Source organism: Artibeus jamaicensis, unplaced genomic scaffold (assembly GCF_021234435.1).
Source record: "Artibeus jamaicensis isolate MK-2021 breed Jamaican fruit bat unplaced genomic scaffold, CSHL_Jam_final scaffold_537, whole genome shotgun sequence".
Lineage (NCBI taxonomy): Eukaryota > Metazoa > Chordata > Mammalia > Chiroptera > Phyllostomidae > Artibeus > Artibeus jamaicensis.
The window spans coordinates 29,397,257-29,416,452 of record NW_026522047.1 but is presented as its reverse complement, the minus strand read 5'-3'; the positions used below and the strand labels follow the sequence as shown (position 1 = coordinate 29,416,452).

Below are 19,196 nucleotides of genomic sequence, written 5' to 3'. Positions count from 1 at the left end.
TAAAGAAGCTTTCAGGCACAGAATATCAGGGTTAGAAAAATTTGATGCTCATCTGGCTCAGTTATCCAGCCAGTTAAAGAATTCATACCCTTTGCAACACTGACAAAGGGAACAGTTTTCACGAACTGGCTTTCCTCACCGGGAGAAATCAGCCAGATTCATGATGAAAAACCTGCGATCTCATTTTGGACTTACTGAAATTTTCATAGTCTTGACTCAATTTACCTCACTGACTTATTTTCCACCCTACCTCATTTGCTGTATTTTTAAATACACGTTAAGCATACACGCCAGGGCCTTTAGACTAGAATGCTTTTTCCCTATTGAGTACAAGACTTATTTCCATGTACTATTAATGTGTCTCTTCCCATTTCATCAGAGAAACCTTCTTGGATCTCACCTGTATGAAATGGCACTTCTGGAATTATCCACCACTTACTCTTCCTTATTCATTCTTATAGCACTTATCACAGTTCAACACATAGTATTTTATTGGTATGTCTCTCCTCTACTAAAACATAAACTTTTAGAGGACCAAGACTCTGTTTGCTTCCCTTTCTACCTTTTTCTCCACAGTAGTAATATCATGATATAGAAGAGAGTCTAGTATAGATTAGGCCATTAGGTAACATTCATTAAGTAAATGAGTAAATGAAATAATATGTAGGGTGTCTTCACTTTTGCTTGGGCTGAATCGGTTACTGTGTTGTCAAGCAACTAAATTCCGTCTTCAACAATTCACTTGGTCCATGTATTCTTCCATGAATTGAGTTAAAAGTCTGTTTACTAGTAATGTTCCTCATTTGTCTTCTTTGATAAAATAGTAGTTAACATGAATTGAGCTTATACTATGAAATAGACTCTGAAAAGCATGTGTGGCTTTATTTCATCCTTGTTCAAACTCTATGAAAATACAAACTCTTCACAGTGACCTAAGTAAGGAGTAACTTAGATGTAACTGAATGAAAGTATATGGGAGACTTCCACCAAGATGGGGACGTAGGTGGAGGAACCACCTTGCCTCTGTGCACAACCAAATCTAAGAACAACTATTTTTAACAGCAGTCACAACCAAGCCACACGGAAAATTGACAATACGGAGTCCAAAGGACAACTAGATACTCAGCTGGACCGGTACAAGGAGCGAGGCCAGCAGCGGAGCAGGTTAGCAAGAAAAAATTCCAGGGGTGGTGCATGGTGCGCGCAGGCAATCGAGGGCGCTGATCGCAAGCGAGCTGGCTGCGGGAGCGCACAGGGAAGAGGCGCAGCGGTCGGTCGGTCGCGCACATTTACGTGCTGAGAAACCAGTGAGAAGGGAAGCCGGCATGGGGCAGCAGGCTCAGCAGGCTCGCACAATTCCGATCGGATAAACAAGCCCCAGGCGCGTGGAGTGACTGGACGGGCTGGGCTAGCGGAGAGGACGGCCATTGCTCCCTCTCTGACCACGCCCCCACACACAGCGTCACAAACCAGCGACCTGGGTCTCCCCGTCCTGGTAAAGAACTAAGGCTTCGATCCGCTTACTTAACAGCACGAATAGACCAAAAATGGCTCTAGGATAACTCAGAGCTCCAGAACCGATAGATCTAAGTGATGAAGAAATAGCCAGTCTTTCAGATGCATAGTTCAAAACACTGGTTATCAGGATCCTTACAGAACTGGTTGATTTTAGTCACAAATTAGAGGAACATATGGAACCTAAACTAATTGAAATGAATGGTGATACAAAGGAAGCCAATAGTAATGGAAAGAAAATTGGGACTCAAATCAAGAGAGGGGACCAGAAGGAAGAAAAAAATGATCAAATAGAAAAGAATGAAGAAATAAGAATTCAGAAAAATGAGGAGAAGCTTAGGAACCTCCAGGACATCTTTAAACGTTCCAACATCCGAATTATAGGGGTACCAGAAGGGGGAAAGGCACAGCCACCAGTGGAAAACTTATTTGTACAGATAATAAAGGAGAATTTCCCCAATCTGGCAAAGGAAATAGACTTCCAAGAAATCCAGAAAGCTCAGAGAGTCCCAAAGAAGTTGGACCCAAGAAGGAACACACCAAGGCACATTATCATTACATTAGCCAAGATGAAAATGAAGGAGAGAATCCTAGAAGCAGCAAGAGATAAGGGGACAGTCACCTACAAAGGAGTCCCCATCAGACTGTCAGCTGATTTCTCAAAAGAGACCTTACAGGCAAGAAGGGGCTGGAAAGAGGTATTCCAAGTCATGAAAACCAAAGATCTACAACCAAGATTGCTCTACCCAGCAAAGTTTTCATTTAGAATGGAAGGACAGATAAAGTGCTTCTCAGATAAGACCAAATTCAAGGAGTTCATCATCACCAAGCCCTTATTATATGAAATGTTAAAGGGACTTACCTAAGAAAAAGAAGATAAAAAAAGATGAACAGTGAAAGGACAGCAAACTCACAGTTATTAAGAACCACACCTAAAACAAAAGCAAACTAAGAGGACAGCTAGATCAGGAGCAGAACCATAGAAATGAAGATCTCATAGAGGGTTAGCAACAGGGGAGTGGGAGGAGGGGAAGAGGGGAGAAGGTATAGAAAATAAGTAGCATAGACAGTAGATAGAAAATAGATAGGGGGGGAGGGGTAAGAATAGTAGGGGAAATACAGAATCTAAAGAATTTGAGACACGTGCTCATGAACTAAAGGGGGAAATGGTGGGGGAGGGGTATGCAGGGTGGAGGGGAATGGAGGGGGGAATAGAACAAATGTAATGGCATAATCAATAAAAAAAGTTAAAAAAAAAGAAAAAAAAGAAAGTATATGTATGTCTATGTGTTAGACAAATAGAAATATAGTCAATGTAATCTTGATTTTCTAAAAAACATAGCACTCAGATGTATATATACATGCATTCACATGCATATAACATGCTACTGTATCATATGTATGAATACAGAAGAGCCCCCCAAAATTCTCTCAAAATAGCAACAAGTAATAGATATATTAGACAATTTCATTTTTCTTGTTTTATTTGATTTTCTATAGTCAATATAAATCTTTTTTTCTTTCAAAAATTCAATAAATATTTGTTAGTTGAAGAGAGGAAGAAGAAACTAGATTATGAGGGCACATTTTGAAGTCAGAACTCTTTCATGACTTTATAGCATTAATTTCTACTATGTCAAGCTCATATCATGGTGTGACATTTGTAACTTACCCACAACTACTGACTGAAACACACTGATCAACAGCAATAACACAGATTTTAAAACAGGTTAGACCTAAATTATTCATGCTGCAAGCCATACTGAGAGCGGACAATCCTCAAATCAGAGCACCAGTCTATGTATTTCATGCATGTTTCCTTCCCTCAGAGTAGCAGCTTACACAGCTTGCTGAATGTGGCCAGAGAAATGCTGATGACATTTCCCTTCTGAAAGGTCAGCTCTGTACCTTGGAGATAAAGAACAGCAAGCTACTTATGGCTGCAATTTTCTGTGCTAACAGGTTGCCTCAACTCAATTTCCTGAGTGTTGCTAACTCATACTATAAGAAAGATGGGCACTTCTTGACAAATGAAAATGTTCAATGTCACTGTTAACACAGAGCATAATTAAAACACAAATATAGACACATGCAAAACAGCATGAATTCCTTTTCATTATTTTTAAAAATATTATCTACAATGGTCTAGGGGGTTACTAAAAATTTGCAGTGTCTATGGACAGAGGAATTTCTTTCCAAATTTGAAAGCAAGGTAAACAAATTTAGAATTCTGCTTTGATTTAACACAAAACCACCAGTTTTGATATTTTGCCCATTAATTTAAATGCTTAATGAATGGCAGCTACATGTGAGAGCTAAAGCCTCATCTATCTCAATTAAGCAATAATCAAAAAAATCTGTAACATAGAAAGATAGCTGCACATGGGCAAGTTGAGCCTTGGTGGCTGAGGGAGCTTAGAGCAAACACTGATTTTTGGGAGAAGAGCATAAGACTCAAGATGGAAAATCATGAACCAGATAATAATGTCAAGGAAAAATAAATTTTTATATCATAACCAGAAAAGTTAACCCCCAGAAGCAAAAAGGAATCTACTTGAACATGGGCCAACATAAATTGGACTCAACACTGCTCTCTGTGGCCTACTAGCAAACAGTCTCTTTCCGCACATCTTAAATGTGACATAGGCCTGCATAGCTGCTGTTCTACCAATGGCAGGGAATCCCATTTTTGACAGCAAACATTTCTTATAAGGGTTTTATAGGTTTTCCATCAAATGCAGGTGATTTGAACTGTGAAACCTGCACCATAACATGAGGTGGATTGGTGAGACTTGTTTTTGGTGGTCTGCAGCCTGTTTTCTCGGGTATACCTGTGAATGATGTGGCCCAGCATGAGGTGTGCCTTAGTCCTGCTCCCAGAGAAAGAAAACAAATTAACCTACTGGATTAGAATTTCTAAGCCTATCTTTAGGACTTCTAGCCAAGATGGAGGTGTAGGTAGACACACTGTGCCTCCTTGCACAACCAAAAAGAGGACAACAACAATTTAAAAAGAAAAAACAACCAGAACTGATAGAAAATCAAACTGCATGAAAGTCTGACAACCAAGGAGTTAAAGAAGAAACATTCATCCAGACCTGTAGGAGGGGCGGAGATGGGCAGCAGGGCAGAAAGGACTCACTGCAAGGTGGAGGCTGGTGGACCCTGCAAGGCAGCAGATTGTGGAGTGGGTGGTCCCACATTCACGTGCAGATAAACTGGGAGGAACAACCGGGGAACAGGACTCACCGTGGAACCCAGGGTCTCCGTGAAGAGAAATAAAGCCTCAAACCTCCAATTGAAAACACCTGTGGGGATTGAGCTGCCAGGAGAAACTCCCAGCCTCACAAGAGAGTTTGTTGGAGAGACCCACAGGGTCCTAGAACCTACACAAACCCACCCACCCAGGAAGTAGCACCAGAGGGGCCCACTTTGCTTGTGGGTTGTGGGTGAAGTGACTGAAATCCAGCAGAGAGCAGAGCAAGCACCATTGTTCCCTCTGGGACCCCTGCCCCACATACAGCCTCATAGCACAGCAACATGGGTTACCCCTCCCTGGTGAGCACCTAAGGCTCCGCCCCTCACTACATAACCGGCAGGTCAAAACGAAAAAATGGCCCAAACAAAAGAAGAGATCAAGGCTCCACAAAAAATATACCGAAGTGACAAGGAGATATCCAACCAACAGATATATAGTTCAAAACACTGGTAATCAGGATGCTCACAGAATTGGTTGAATTTGGTTACAAATTAGATGAAAAAATGAAGGCTATGCTAAGTGAAATAAAGGAAAATATACAGGGAAGCAATAATGATGGGAAGGAAACTGGGACTCAAATCAATGGTGTGGACCAGAAGGAAGAAAGAAACATCCAACCAGAAGAGAATGAAGAAACAAGAATTCAAAAAATGAAGAGAAGCTTAGGAACCTCCAGGATAACTTTAAACATTCCAACATAAGAATTATAGGGGTACCAGAAGGAGAACAGGAAGAGCAACGAGTGGAAAAATTATTTGAACAAATAATGAAGGAGAACTTCCCCAATCTGGCAAAGGAAATAGACTTTCAGGAAGTCCGGGAAGCTCAGAGAGTCCTAAACAAGAGGGAATACACTTAGGCACATCATAATTATATTAGCCAAGATTAAAGATTAGGAGAGAATCTTAAAAGCAGCAAGAGAAAAGGAGACAGTTACCTACAAAGGAGTTCCCATTAGATTGTCAGCTGATTTCTCAAAAGAGACCTTATGGGCAAGAAGGGGCTGGAAAGAAGTATTCCAAGTCAGGAAACAAAAGGACCTACATCCAAGATTGCTCTATCCAGCAAAACTTTTATTTAGAATGGAAAGGCAGATAAAGTCCTCAGATAAAGTCAAGTTCAAGAAGTTCATCATCACCAAGCCCTTATTATAAGAAATGTTAAAGGGATTTATCTAAGAAAAAGAAGATAAAAAATATAAACAGTAAAATGACAGCAAACTCACAGTTATTAACAATCAACCTAAAACAAACAAACAAAACTAAGCAAACAACTAGAACAGGAACAGAACCACAGAAATGGAGATCACATGGAGGGTTATCAACAGGGGAGTGGGAGGAGGAGAAGGGGGGAGAAGGTACAGAGAATAAGTAGCATAAATGGTTGGTAGAAAATAGACAGGGGGAGGGTAAGAATAGTATGGGAAATGTAGAAGCCAAAGAACCTATATGTATGACCCATTGACATGAACTAAAGGCAGGGAATGTGGATGGGAGGGGGTGTGCAGGGTGGAGGGGAGTGAAGGGAGAAAAATGGGACAACTGTAATAGCATAATCAATAAAATATATATAATATATGTATAAAAGAATTTCTAAGCCTATCTTTAGGAGGATGTTATTTCCTATTTTGCTCCAGGCTGGATTTACAATATATCTTGGTTCTCCACCATATAAACTACTTATAAAGGCTCTTCAGTTACCTGAACCTGGCCTAGGGATTTAGTGATTGTTAAGCAAATATATACACAAAAATAAAACTGTAAAAATAGCCTATGTCTAGTATAGAAACATGGATTTGTAATTTTAAAATGTATAATATATATAGGCCCTGGCTAGTGTAGCTCAGTGGATTGAGTGTGGGCCTGAGAACAAGACGATGGCAGTTTGATTCCCAGTCAGGGCACATGCCTGGGTTGCAGGCCAGTTTCCAGCAGGGGACTCATGAGAGGCACCCATACATGGATGTTTCTCTCCCTCTCTCCTTCCCTTCCCCTCTAAAGATAAATGAATAAAATCTTTAAAAAAATAAAAAATGTATTATATATAGATATAAATATATATAAGATATATAGATATAGACACATATATCTCTATATTAAATAGAATGATCAATCTTTAGCATCTCATCAATGAGATAGATGACTTGCTCAGAAAATTATATTGTTAATCTAAAAACTTCTACTTGGCCAATAATATTGACATTGATAGAATGGTTTCATTACACTTTCTGTCTTTGGTGAAATTAAATAATCCTGAAACTTCTCATAGAAAATGAGTAGCTTGAGATAATGTACTACTTTTCAAATTAACTGCACTCCTATAAACTGGGGGCACAAAATTGAGGAGGAATGTTTATCTGAGCCTGGGAAATCCATCTGTAGTATTTCTGTCAGTAGTACAGAGTTCAACACCAAACCTTGATCCATCATGCTTTAAAATGAATTTGGATTCAGTTAAAATCTGCTGAAGAAAACATCTTCTGGGGTGAACACCTTGTCTGATGATGGCTGGTCTTCAGTTCTGGAGGCACGGCATTACCACGGAGCTACTGTTGTCCTGCCAGAATAGTTGGGAGTTGGATTTGCATTTCTGTGAACAATGAACATTATTGACACTCAATTTTTTGTTTATAGTTATTTGAATGCATGAAAAATACGCTCAGTGCAGCTTCCTGCCTCAGCGTGGTTATGAATGACTGAAAGAGGGAAGCAAATTTCCAAAGAGCCTCTGGGTAGTAAGTTATGAAACAGTTGGGACTGGATTGAAAAAGCTCAGACAGTGCTTGCCCGAAGAAACACTCTGAAATAAGAAGGATTTGTCTTTAGCTCACTCTGGGCCTTTTTTCCCTCCGACTTTTTCTTTTTTCTTCAGAAAGTGGCACGTCTTGCCTAGAGCCAGTCCAGGAGGTTCTGCACACCAGCTAAGTCCTCTGAGACGGCACTCCAGGCTCTGACCCTCAAACTAATTTTATGAAAATCCATGCATTCTGACCATTTGCTTCTTATTAAAGGCACTTTAGAATAGAATCAGCTAAAATATACCTTAATTTAAGAAGCTTAAATGATTATTAACTGATTGTAGTTAATCCCCCCTCCTCCAGCTAATAGGGGACACTTAGAAGTTGGAAAACTGATTCAATTAATTCCACAGCTATTCACAGAATATCCATTACTTGCCCTGCGCTGGATAGGTTTCTGCAATACTGTAGTAAATGATGAACCCCCATCTTTTATAAAAAAATCTCCCAATCTTGATCAAAAAAAGGAACATGAATTGAAACAAGTGATGGTAGTGTGGATGCTAATGAGATTTAGAGAAAAGATTAACCTAGGTGATGAAGATGTGTAGAAAGGCAGGTCTGAGCCAGGTCTTATGAAGTGCATAACGTACATGAATGAGAGAAGGGAAATATTCGAAGCCTCAGGGAGGGCATGCAGAGCCAGGGTTTACCACACATTTCGTTTTTATGGGATGGACCTAAATATGACTGCTTGTTATAATATTTAGTAGCCTTCCTTCTCACCCTGAAAAGTGTCCCAATATCATCACAGATTATATCTCTTTCTATGAGCGAGGCTCATCAGTGGAAGGTTGATGATACCAGGATAACTAAAGACACACTTGAGGATTAGCGGAAGTTAAGGTTGGATTGGTGAGGTTTAGCCAGGTCCCTCCATTTAGATATGATGTGGCAGGAAAGAAGAAAACAATTATTTACTGGTGTTTGGGAAAGACTTAATAAAAGTGATATTGAAAGATTAATCTGGAACAAAAAACAAGGATGATTTATAGGTACACGTTCCTCTTTAGTACTTAAATTTTGCCTACTCAATAAAAAAAGAGAGCAGTCTATGAAGCCTTGAGAAGAGAACATCAATTTTAGAGTTAGAATTGAGTCTGCATCTTTGTTCAAGTTGCTGTTTGTTCTTATGTCTTTAACCACAAATAGCCTTGAGGAGTTTTTTTAATATTTTAAATTTATTTTTAGAGCAAGGGGATGGAAGGGAGAAAGAAAGGGAGAGAAACATCAATGCATGGTTACCTCTTGCTCACCCCCTCCTGGGGACCTCGCCTGCAACACAGGCATGTGCTCTGACTGGGAATCAAACCTGCAATCCTTTGGTTCTCAGGTTGGCGCTCAATCCACTGAATCACACCAGTCAGGGCAAGACTTTTAAATAAGATATTATTGTGAGATAGAAACTAAACATAAGGAAAGTGTAGTTCATTGCCCACAAATGACACAATTACTGTTTTTACTAACAATTTTACAGTTTACAAAATGTTTTTTGTACTTTTGAAGTCTGAGAGTCACAAAGGTTAGGAAGGCTTCTATTGTGAAATCCATCTGTAAAGCATTGATGAGCCAAATCCGAAGAAAAGAGATCAATCTCTGTAATTTTTAAAAAAATAAATGTGAAAGTTGAAAAGGAAAAGAAATACACATGGCTAATAATGACAGCATCAATCAAAATAAAATAACCATAAATATATGGAATGATGAGGAACTAATATTGAGCCATCAAACTTGTAGAGTCTACACAGTATAGCAATGTTGGGAGAAATAACAACTATCATATTAACTTCAGGGGAATGCAATTCAACAGTAATTATCAATATTTAGTATGTTAAATCACTTGGCATATCAATCTCACTTTTAGAAATATTTTTATGATTGTGTTTACATAATTAAATAACTATTCCAACACTATTAAAAATCATCTAAATGTTAATCTGTAAGAGATTGTTTAAATAAATATGTTATATTCAAACAATGGATCACTGAACAATTCTTATAATGAATGAGATGGAAATATTAAAAATTTAATATGAAAAAATATTTATATTATCAAGGGGAAATATGCTAGTGTGAGGATACCTATACTGTATGAACTCATATGTATTAAAGCATTATCTTATTTGTATATATTGAGTTAATGAAGAATATAGCTGAAATTATATCTATGAAACAATTAACCCGCTAATTTGGAGAAGTGATTGGGGAAGAAGGAATGAGGCATTACATATTTCCCTCTCTCTCTAGGAACTTTTTAAACATTTCACAAATAGTATTAACATTTGGCTCTGCATTTAAGTATTGTTTTTCTTTTAAACAATATGCCATCAGCAATTTTATTATCACAATAATCTTAAAATAGATTTCCTTTTAAACAATAAACAAATATTTCTATATTTTATTAACTAAATAATAAGAGTTTAATATTATTTTTACATTACTTTTTAATTTTATTTTATATTTTTTAGGTTATGTTCTCTTTACTATCTTCATTTTCTCTCCAGATCTCCTAGTCATGTTGATATTTTATTTAAAAAACACAAGCCCTGGCTGGTGTGGTTCAGTGGATTGAGCACCAACCTGTGAGCCGGAAAATTGCTAGTACAATTTCCAGTCAGGGCACATGCCTGTGTTGCAGGCCAGGTCCCCAATAAGGAGTGTGCAAGAGGCAAGTACACACTGATATTTCTCCTCTCTTTCTCCCCCCTCTTCCCCTCTGTCTGAAATAAATAAATAAAATCTTTAAAAAATAAATACAAATACACATTTGTGGAGAAAAAAGATTCTACATCATCATATAAAATTTTTAAAATATTGCCATCTTGCTAAACTTTTAATGATTTCTATACATATATTATACATATTGGGATAATAGATGAGACAGCATTATTAGTAGCCTCAGAAGATGTTTAATTTTGTTTTATTTATACTGAAATTCCTACTTAGTTACAACAAGGTTCATTTAGGTTCTTGGCCCCTGGGTCTGTGTTTATTTTCATACTTCAGTTTATATAACTCCTGAAGCTTATGATTGTTATGCAATAAAGTAACAGTGCCCTAATGATACCCCAATGCATTGAAATGGTTAATTAACTTTCGTAGGGAAACGATACACTTAGGAAATACTTTTACATAGTTTAATTACAAGTAAGGCAGCAAAAGTTTACAAAGAGCTTTGAACTCTCCTAGTGAAGTAGTGAAGTCACGTAGAATAGCCAGGTGTTTTTGTTTAGTGTTCTTTTACTGTTTTGCTAGCAAATCGGAGAGAGAGAGACCTATGACTTCCCGCCAACATGCAAAGCAGCTTTAATTTCTGAAATAATTCCATACTTAAAACAGAGGCAATGCTTTTTTGCAATGCACTTGAGACCATAGATATATCCACATATATGTACATGTATGTGTGTGTGTATATATATATATGGAAAGCTTCTAAAACTTCTGATTCTAATTATCGTACTTGAGAATACTAAAACTTCTGATTCTAATTATCGTACTTGAGAATACTAATACTTTAGTGAGAATACTTCTCACTAAACAATAGCACTGTAGAAGGAATCAATTTGTAACTTCAGTATTAATTTACATATTTTCTAAAACCACTAGTTATACAAATCATATGTGAAAAATTACTGTCTGCATTCAAGTGTTTTATTAAAATTCAGAGCAATTTTAAAAAGCAGATTCTTTAGAAAATGTCTTTCTATGAATAAATCCATCAGTCCATACATAGGCAGAATCAATTTCCTACTTTAAATTTCAGCGTTTTCTATACAATTTAATATCTTAAACAATTTTTACTAGTAATTATTTGTATGCAGAAATGTGTTCATATGGGAGGGTAGGCACTGTTATGTGACATTCTTACTATGAGGAGAAAAGAGAGCCATTTACATGTGTCGGCACTAAAAGTTGTTTCACAGATTTCATGTTATTTAATGTAAGATAGGAAGCCTGTGGCCAACTCTGCAGCAAAAAGTTGGAATTCCTAAATTCAGAAAGTTGGAATTCCTAAATTCAAATTCACTAGCAAAATACAGAATTTTTTTGAGGTAGGAAGAATTGCCAGAGGTACGTTAAACAAATAGAACATCAATAAAGAGCCCTGGCTGGTGTGGCTCAGTGGATTGAGCACCAGCCTGTGAACCAAAGGGTTGCAGGTTCTGTTCCGGTCATGGCACATGCCTGGGTTGAGGGCCAGGACCCCAGTGAGGGGTGCGTGAGAAGCAACCACACATTGATGTTTCTCCCTCTCTTTCTCTCTCCCCTCCCCTCTCTCTAAAAATAAATAAAATCTTAAAATAAAATAAAAAAGAACATAAATAAAGAAATCAACATAATGGACCAAGTCACTAAAAACATTAATTATTATGGCAGAATCATTTCATTGCTTTGTTATTCATTGAACTAATTTTGGGTACCCATAATGGGAGATTTTGGAAAGCTTGCTTTTCTACTTGCCTTAGCAAAATTTTACATAAAAAATATAATTCATAATATTGTTTTTTCTGGAAATGCAAAAGGTAAAACAAAAGCAGGTTGCCTCATTTATAGATGCTTCAACATCAAACAATAGAGGGTTTGTAATTACTTCAGAAATGTAAATGATGGTCATTTACTAGTTAACGGTGCAAATATTTTACTCTATTGAACCTCTAACTTTTACTCATGTTTAAAGAAGTTTTATTTGTGGTATTATAAAATGAAGACAGAAAATACATTTATCAAATGGCCTACCCTTGTTTGGAATGTGTTTACCCTTAGGCACCACAAGAAAAATAAATATGCAATCGGAGTAACCCTGAGTGTTTCTCAGTTTTCCTTATAGACATGACAAGGTGATGTGTGCCAATGTTGACATGTATGTTAGGTAAGATTCTTCACAAAAAAACTAATATTTCAAGTGAATAATGTACGAGATCAATTGAAATGCAATTCTATCTACAAGATGCATGTAGCTTTCTTTCCCTTTACATCTGTGTGTGGCAGAGTACTTTATTGAGACATTAATTCTGGCGTACAATTCATTGTACAAACAGTTTCCTCACTCCCAATAGATGGACTACATACATTCTTGCTTTGGGGGAAATTGAAGACAAAACCCTTTATGACAGCTTAAAAATTGAATTTCCTTGCTCCTGGCAAGGATTATCCTGGGATAAGAGGGAAAGGATTGACAGAGACCAGTAGGGCCACAGAGGTAAGGAGGCAGACTTCAAGGTCAGAAATACCGCTTTACTTTGAAGCTCATGAAACTTACCCTCTGGGCCCTTCAAGTGCAGGAAAGTCTGCCAAAGTCCTGAGCCTGATTTCTGAATCATTCCCCGCCCCTTAAACTTTCTATCACTGTTATAACATTCACATGGCAAAGTTTTTAGTGATTTAGTACTGATACTTGTATCCTGGTAACCACCACCCAGATTAAGAAATTATATGTATTTTCTTTTCTTTTCTCAAAGCAATGTTTTCAAACTATACAAGTTCATGTACTAATTCCACTTGGATTCTTATCTGTTGTGGCCATTAAACATGAAAAGTGATAGAATCTGCAAGAGTGTTAGGGAGCAGGGGGGTTCTCACCAAGCGACAAGATTGTTAACAGGATTCCTGAAAGCAGTCAAGTCTGGACTGCTCAGCCGTCAGATAGGCCTGGACGGTCTTTTCCAGGAATAACCATTAGGATGAGAAGACCAGAGGGGATTCCCTGAATCAACACATATAATTATACTGTTATATAAGATATTAGAATATTAGTGACGTTTATGTAATGGGAGGCAGACTTTTTAATAGAATAACATTAATTTTACTGCCAACCCAATAAGATGGAGGCTATGAGTTAAATTCTAGATTTTGGTTCAGTTCAAGAAAATTAAGAAATGACTCCCGCCCCGCCGCTTCCGATCTGATTTGATGAAGGTAAATCTGTATACATTAGAATGGTTAGACATGATAAAGTAACATCATGAGCAGCAAAATTCTAAATCTTAAAAGATTAACATAACAAAAACGTGTTTCTCATTCATGAGAAACAGCTGTCCACCGTGATCTGCCGTCATTTCACAGAGGGTCTCAGCCTGGCAGAAACAGGCCTTTGAGGAGTTGTCTGTACTCAGTGTAGGAGAGGAAGAAGTGTCACCCAAAGTCCAGGGGTCCCAGAAGTGACATACGTCACATACTTGCCCCCAATTCAAAAACAGGCAGTGTGACGCTAGCATGTGTTTCGATGAATAGCACTAACTACGAACACACAATTTCTTCCAGATACATGAACTACAGCTATTCACTTTTCCTTGAAGAACTATTCGAATGTTAATGCAGAAAATGTGTGTTACCTTTCTATTCAATTTAGAATGGTCTCAATGAACATACTAATCTCTTTTGTGCACCATTTAGCAGGGCTTCCATTTCTCCTGCCTGCCAACGAATAAGGTAATAATTGTTTTTCAATTTCCTAAAGATTATTCGTCACCATAGACATATTATCAGGTTTTAGAATGGTATGCCAAGGCGATCTGACTATATATTTTATTTCTTTTATTGTCTCTTGCAAATATAAAAGCTGTATTCCTTTAGATGCTGATTTTAATGAAGTGCTTTATAAGAGTTTTGGGTGATTTATGCTTTATTTTGAATTCTGTTTTTATGAGGAACAGGCCAGCAGCTTCTAGTGTTGGAATTGGAATTTGGTTCACTGACAGTAAAATAACAACCATTTATCATAAACTTTCAATCCATTCTTGTTCTCTTCATTATTTGAATGTGGATAAGGTCCATAAAAATGAAAAGTAGCTTTCACACTTCAGAATAGACATTCCACTTAAAGCTTGAGAGCTAGTAGAGTGTAGTATTTAAATATATACATTCAGAAGACAGGCTGCCTGTGTTTGCAGTCCAAGCCTTGCCCACGTGTGACTTTGGGAAAGTTGCAAAAATACTCTGTAATTCAATTTTATCATCTGGAGATGATAATAGTAATTACTGCCATAGATTTCACTGTCAATGAATACATTTCAAATGAGTGAATGCTTGTACAATGTTGAAAGTGCTTGCTACATAGTAAGCTCTATCTGAAGTTTTACTTACTATTTTTATTGTTATTGTTATTATCGCTGTCATTATTTCAAATGGGGAAGAACCCTAAATGACTTTTTGCCAATGAAATGGTTTCATCGGGTTATAGAAAGTAAATGGAAGTGGCATAAATGATCTTAAAATGTAATGTGACTTCAAATATTGTCACACTCTTCAATTGCTAATTTCTGAAAAAATACACAGGAAAAGTTAAGTATATTTGTATACAGTTATATAGCTCAAAAATGTGTTGTGTAAGTCCTAAGAAAGTCCACTGCAAAATCAGAGCTCTCAACACAATATAACTTTAACATTGTTATTGACAGATAAGGTTCAAAAGAGGTCTCTAGTAAAAAGTAAGGTTTATAAAGTAAAAGTCATCTGAATTGAGGCTGCAGTGGCAACAGAGAGCACAGATATTTTACTCTTACCAGTATAACCAGACTATTACCTGTATTTCAGGGCTGTCTGACTATAGTATTTCTAACACAATCTCTTCATTGAAAAACAAAGTATTTTCACTGTCTTGTTACATACAAATGCATTTCCTAATCAAAATAATTTGTATTAAAGTGTTTTCTTCATCAAAATATTTTGCATTAGACTGCTCTCTATTTTGCATCTGTTTTTCTATATACATGTTTCTCTTTGATGCCAGTTGACTTAAGACTTGATTTCCTCATTGTGTTTTCAGATGCTGGCTCTTCTGAAAACTGATCTTTCTGTTGTGCAGCTGATTCCCCACCACCACAAATCCAGGCATCTTAGAAACAGAATCTTGATCTTTGAATATTCTCCAAATTATAGGAAATATGGTTTAGTTTCTGCAGCTGAGACCACGGTCTTGTTTTTTTCTGGAAGTTTATCTCAATGAAACGTATTTTGTATTGCACATCCAGAATATGTCTCAATTCATTCATTAAGGTAGGGAACTAAGGATGGATGAAATAGAAGAAGAGAAATGATGATGGTGAATTACTATTGAAATAATAATAATAATGAATAATGAATTTTACTGAACCATGCTGAGTTTGAGATGATTATAAAAAAGTAGATGGCCAAATCAAGAAGGCCTTTTCAAATGCAGGTGTAGAACTGGAGAAGAAGGGCTAGACTAGAAATAAAGATTTGAATATTATTATGAATTTGGTGGTTGGAACCAGCAGATGAAATCACTGAGGAAGAATTTTTGTAAAATAGTTTAAGGAGGATGGTCTGAGATTAAAATGAATTAGGCCTTGCCGATGACGCCCCCGCTGCCTCGGCCATGGTCAACCCCACTGCATTCTTCAACATCGCTGCCAACCGCGAGCATTTGAGCCGCATCTCCTTTGTGTGGTTTGCAGACAAAGTTCCGAAGACAGCAGAAAACTTTCGTGCTCTGAGCACTCGGAAGAAAAGATTTGGTTATAAAGTCTCCTTCTTTCATAGAATTATTCCAGGATTTTGTGCCAGGATGGTGACCTCACAAATTACAATGGCACAGGCGGCAAGTCCATCTAAGGGGTAGAAAATTGATGATGAGAATTTCATCCTGAAGCACACAGGTCCTGGTGTCTTGTCCCTGTCAAATGCTGGACCCAACACAAACAGTTCCAGTTTTTCATCTGCACTGCCAAGACCAAGGGGCTGGACGACAAGCCAGCTGTCTTCGGCCTGGTGAAAGACCGCATGGATGTTGTGACGGCAAGGGAGTGCCAGGGGTCCGTGAAGCCAATGGCAAGACCAGCAGAAAGATCACCATTACTGACTGTGGACAGCTGTAATAAATTTGACTTGCGATATATCCTAAACACCAGACCATTCCTTCTGTATCTCAAGAGAGCAACCCTTAACCCCCATCTGCTTGGAATGTTCTATAATCTTCCTGCTCTCACCACAGTTCATTGGGTTCCCTGTTTTTGATACCTCTTCCAAGTCTAGTTTTCAGAGTTAAGTTTATGATTATGAAATAAAAACTAAAGAACAAAAAATAAAAATAAATAAAATGCAATAGTAGACTGAGTTTCAGACACAGTGGAAATAGCAGGAGAGTGTGCCATTTTGGAACTTAGGAAAGTAGCTCATGAACAAAGAAGATGAATAAAAAAAAGTGGTCAACAGTGCCAAGATGCTGGGGAGAAGCTCAGTTAGACAAGATGTGAGAGCTTGTCTAGTGAGTTAAACCAGTGAGTTAATGGTAACATGAGGCAGAGAAGTTTCAGTGGAGTATTGGTGATAGAAATCAAACTAAACTGGGCTAAGGAGTGAAAATGAGGGAAGGAAAGAAAGGCAATAAGTAAAATGATTATGTTAACTAAGTTGGCTAGGAAGAAGAAAAGAGAATAAAAAGGACAGAGTAATAGAAATTGGGAAAAAAATTGGCAAGGTATGAATGATACAGACAATAATTTCTCTCTTGCAGGCTTATATTTTGAGTTTAATGAAATGATGTTGATAAGGTACTAGCAAAATGCCTGCCTATGATGAAGGTTCAATAAATTATATTCTTTGTTATTTTATTAATAACAATAATCATTTTTATATATTTAGTTAATGCTAATGTAGTTTATATTATGCTAAACCAAACACTCTCAGATGATTTCAAGTACTGAGAGGCTAGTGACTCATATGTAGCATGGAAACAGGTCAAAAAGGAGATGTTTACTCATTGTAACCTTGGGCACTTGAACTACACTGAGTTGTCCTGGAGAAATAAAATTGACATGAACATTTCTGAGTCAAGTTTGCTGAAGAAAGTGTGGCACCTTAGATGTGAGGTAAGTTTACTTAGTCTTTGAAATGAATTTAGTTAACAAAAATGTTGTTTGGGTAAAATAAAAAACATGTTTTGGATTATCATAATGGTGGTGCTCTCTATCCTTGTTCTAAAATACAGGAGTTAATTTCTAATGAGGAGCTATGTGCTTAGAAAAGCCCTTTTCAAAATGTCCCAAATTTGTGAAGAAGGTTCTCAATTAAGGCATCATCAGCGTCTTTGTCCTTATAAAAAAGAACAGAAAGAAACTCTTTATATTCATCCCTAGACCTATTTACAAATCATTCTTGGACCACAGAAATAGCACAGCAGTGAATTCATCATTTTAAGGAAATTCCCTACTTTGTTTCCTTTGCTTGAATGTAACACGTGTTTGTTCCACATTACTGAGCTTATAAATTCTTAACGATTCCTTATTTGGAATTATCCTTGTGAGTCAAAACCAGACCATAAAATCTGCAATGGCACAGACTAAACATGAGGAGCAGGCTCCCATACCCTGACCAGAAGAAGAAAAACGTTCTCTCTCTGTAGTGACTTAGATGATAAATATTCTAACACAAAATGAGGCAGAAACCTTAAACTTTTCTTGTTCTTTATTCTTAACTTTGGATTGAATTCAATGTCAAGTTGATAAATAGGAGTATTTTATCTTTTATTGTAGTAATTTTATATCTATTGTAAAATGATTTTCATTTATAACACTGTTATCATAAATAGGACTTTTTCTCCTGTCTTCCCATTTGCCCTATAAAGAAAACAAATATTCAAAGGAGCGATGTCATAAAAAGTGTCTGTGTGTGGTCTAGGGCCTGCTTAATGTAGAATCAAAAGACTCCGTGGGACTTTAAGAGATTTTTCTGTTCATTCCACAAACTCCAGACAAGATTTCACCTAAACCCTCTTGGACAGACCATTTTATAAAGTGTCTAGATCAGGCATTTGAATAGTTATCCTAACCGCCAGTGATTTTATTTTCAGGTTTAAGTTTCTCTTAAAAATATCCCTGAAAATGAAATCCACATTCTTACAGTGGGCCTCTCACATGAGAACCTCTGGATATTCAATGCTTGCGATGCCCAATTTTAACACTTTTCCATCTTTGAATTATTGACTACACCAAATCAGTGATCCAGTTGGATAATTGATCCTTTAAATAGCCACAGAATCTTCAAGGTTGGCAAGGCAAATAAAAATAGAGAAGCAAAGCCCAGTTTTTGTTTTTTTTTTTACTGTGTGTGCACTGCTTTGGGAGTGAGGAGGTGATCATATAAGAAAAAAAGTAAGAGCACAATATCTACGTGTAGAAATAATAATCTAAGCTTTTAAAATTGAGATTTATGAAATTTTAAGTAGAATAAGAATGTTTGTATTTCAGAGGCAGGATAGATAATATTTGCAAGTTAATGAGATGGATACAGATAAGTGGACAGGAAGGGAGCACATTCATTTCTAAGAACATAAATTTGTGGCTTACTTGAGTGACTTGCAGGTAGCAAACTTATCCCGAGGTTTTACTGTTAAAACATGGATGTGTACTTCTTCGCAAAGGAACACAAAGTGCCTCCAGTCTACCTGCTTAGGAAGCTGTGCTAAGAATCTGGCCAGGTAGACAAAGGTGATCAACTGGCCCCGCTTGCCCCTTTGAGGTCTTACTGGTTGAGATGCATTAACAGCTAAACTTCAAAGTCCACTGCTTCATCATTTTGTGATCAGATCACTGTATTCAGCTGCAATTTATAGGCTGGTGATGTTAAATCAGAGATGGTTTCTATACTCCCAATTAAGCTTTGCAA

At 37.2% G+C, this 19,196-nt stretch overlaps 2 pseudogenes; both read left to right on the top strand.

The window, feature by feature from the left end:
- Nucleotides 1-3,968: 3,968 nt before the first annotated feature.
- On the top strand, nucleotides 3,969-6,497 carry LOC119034643 (transmembrane protein 126A-like; annotated as a pseudogene).
- Nucleotides 6,498-15,909: 9,412 nt separating this feature from the next.
- Nucleotides 15,910-16,547, top strand: LOC119034642 (peptidyl-prolyl cis-trans isomerase A-like; annotated as a pseudogene).
- Nucleotides 16,548-19,196: the final 2,649 nt, after the last annotated feature.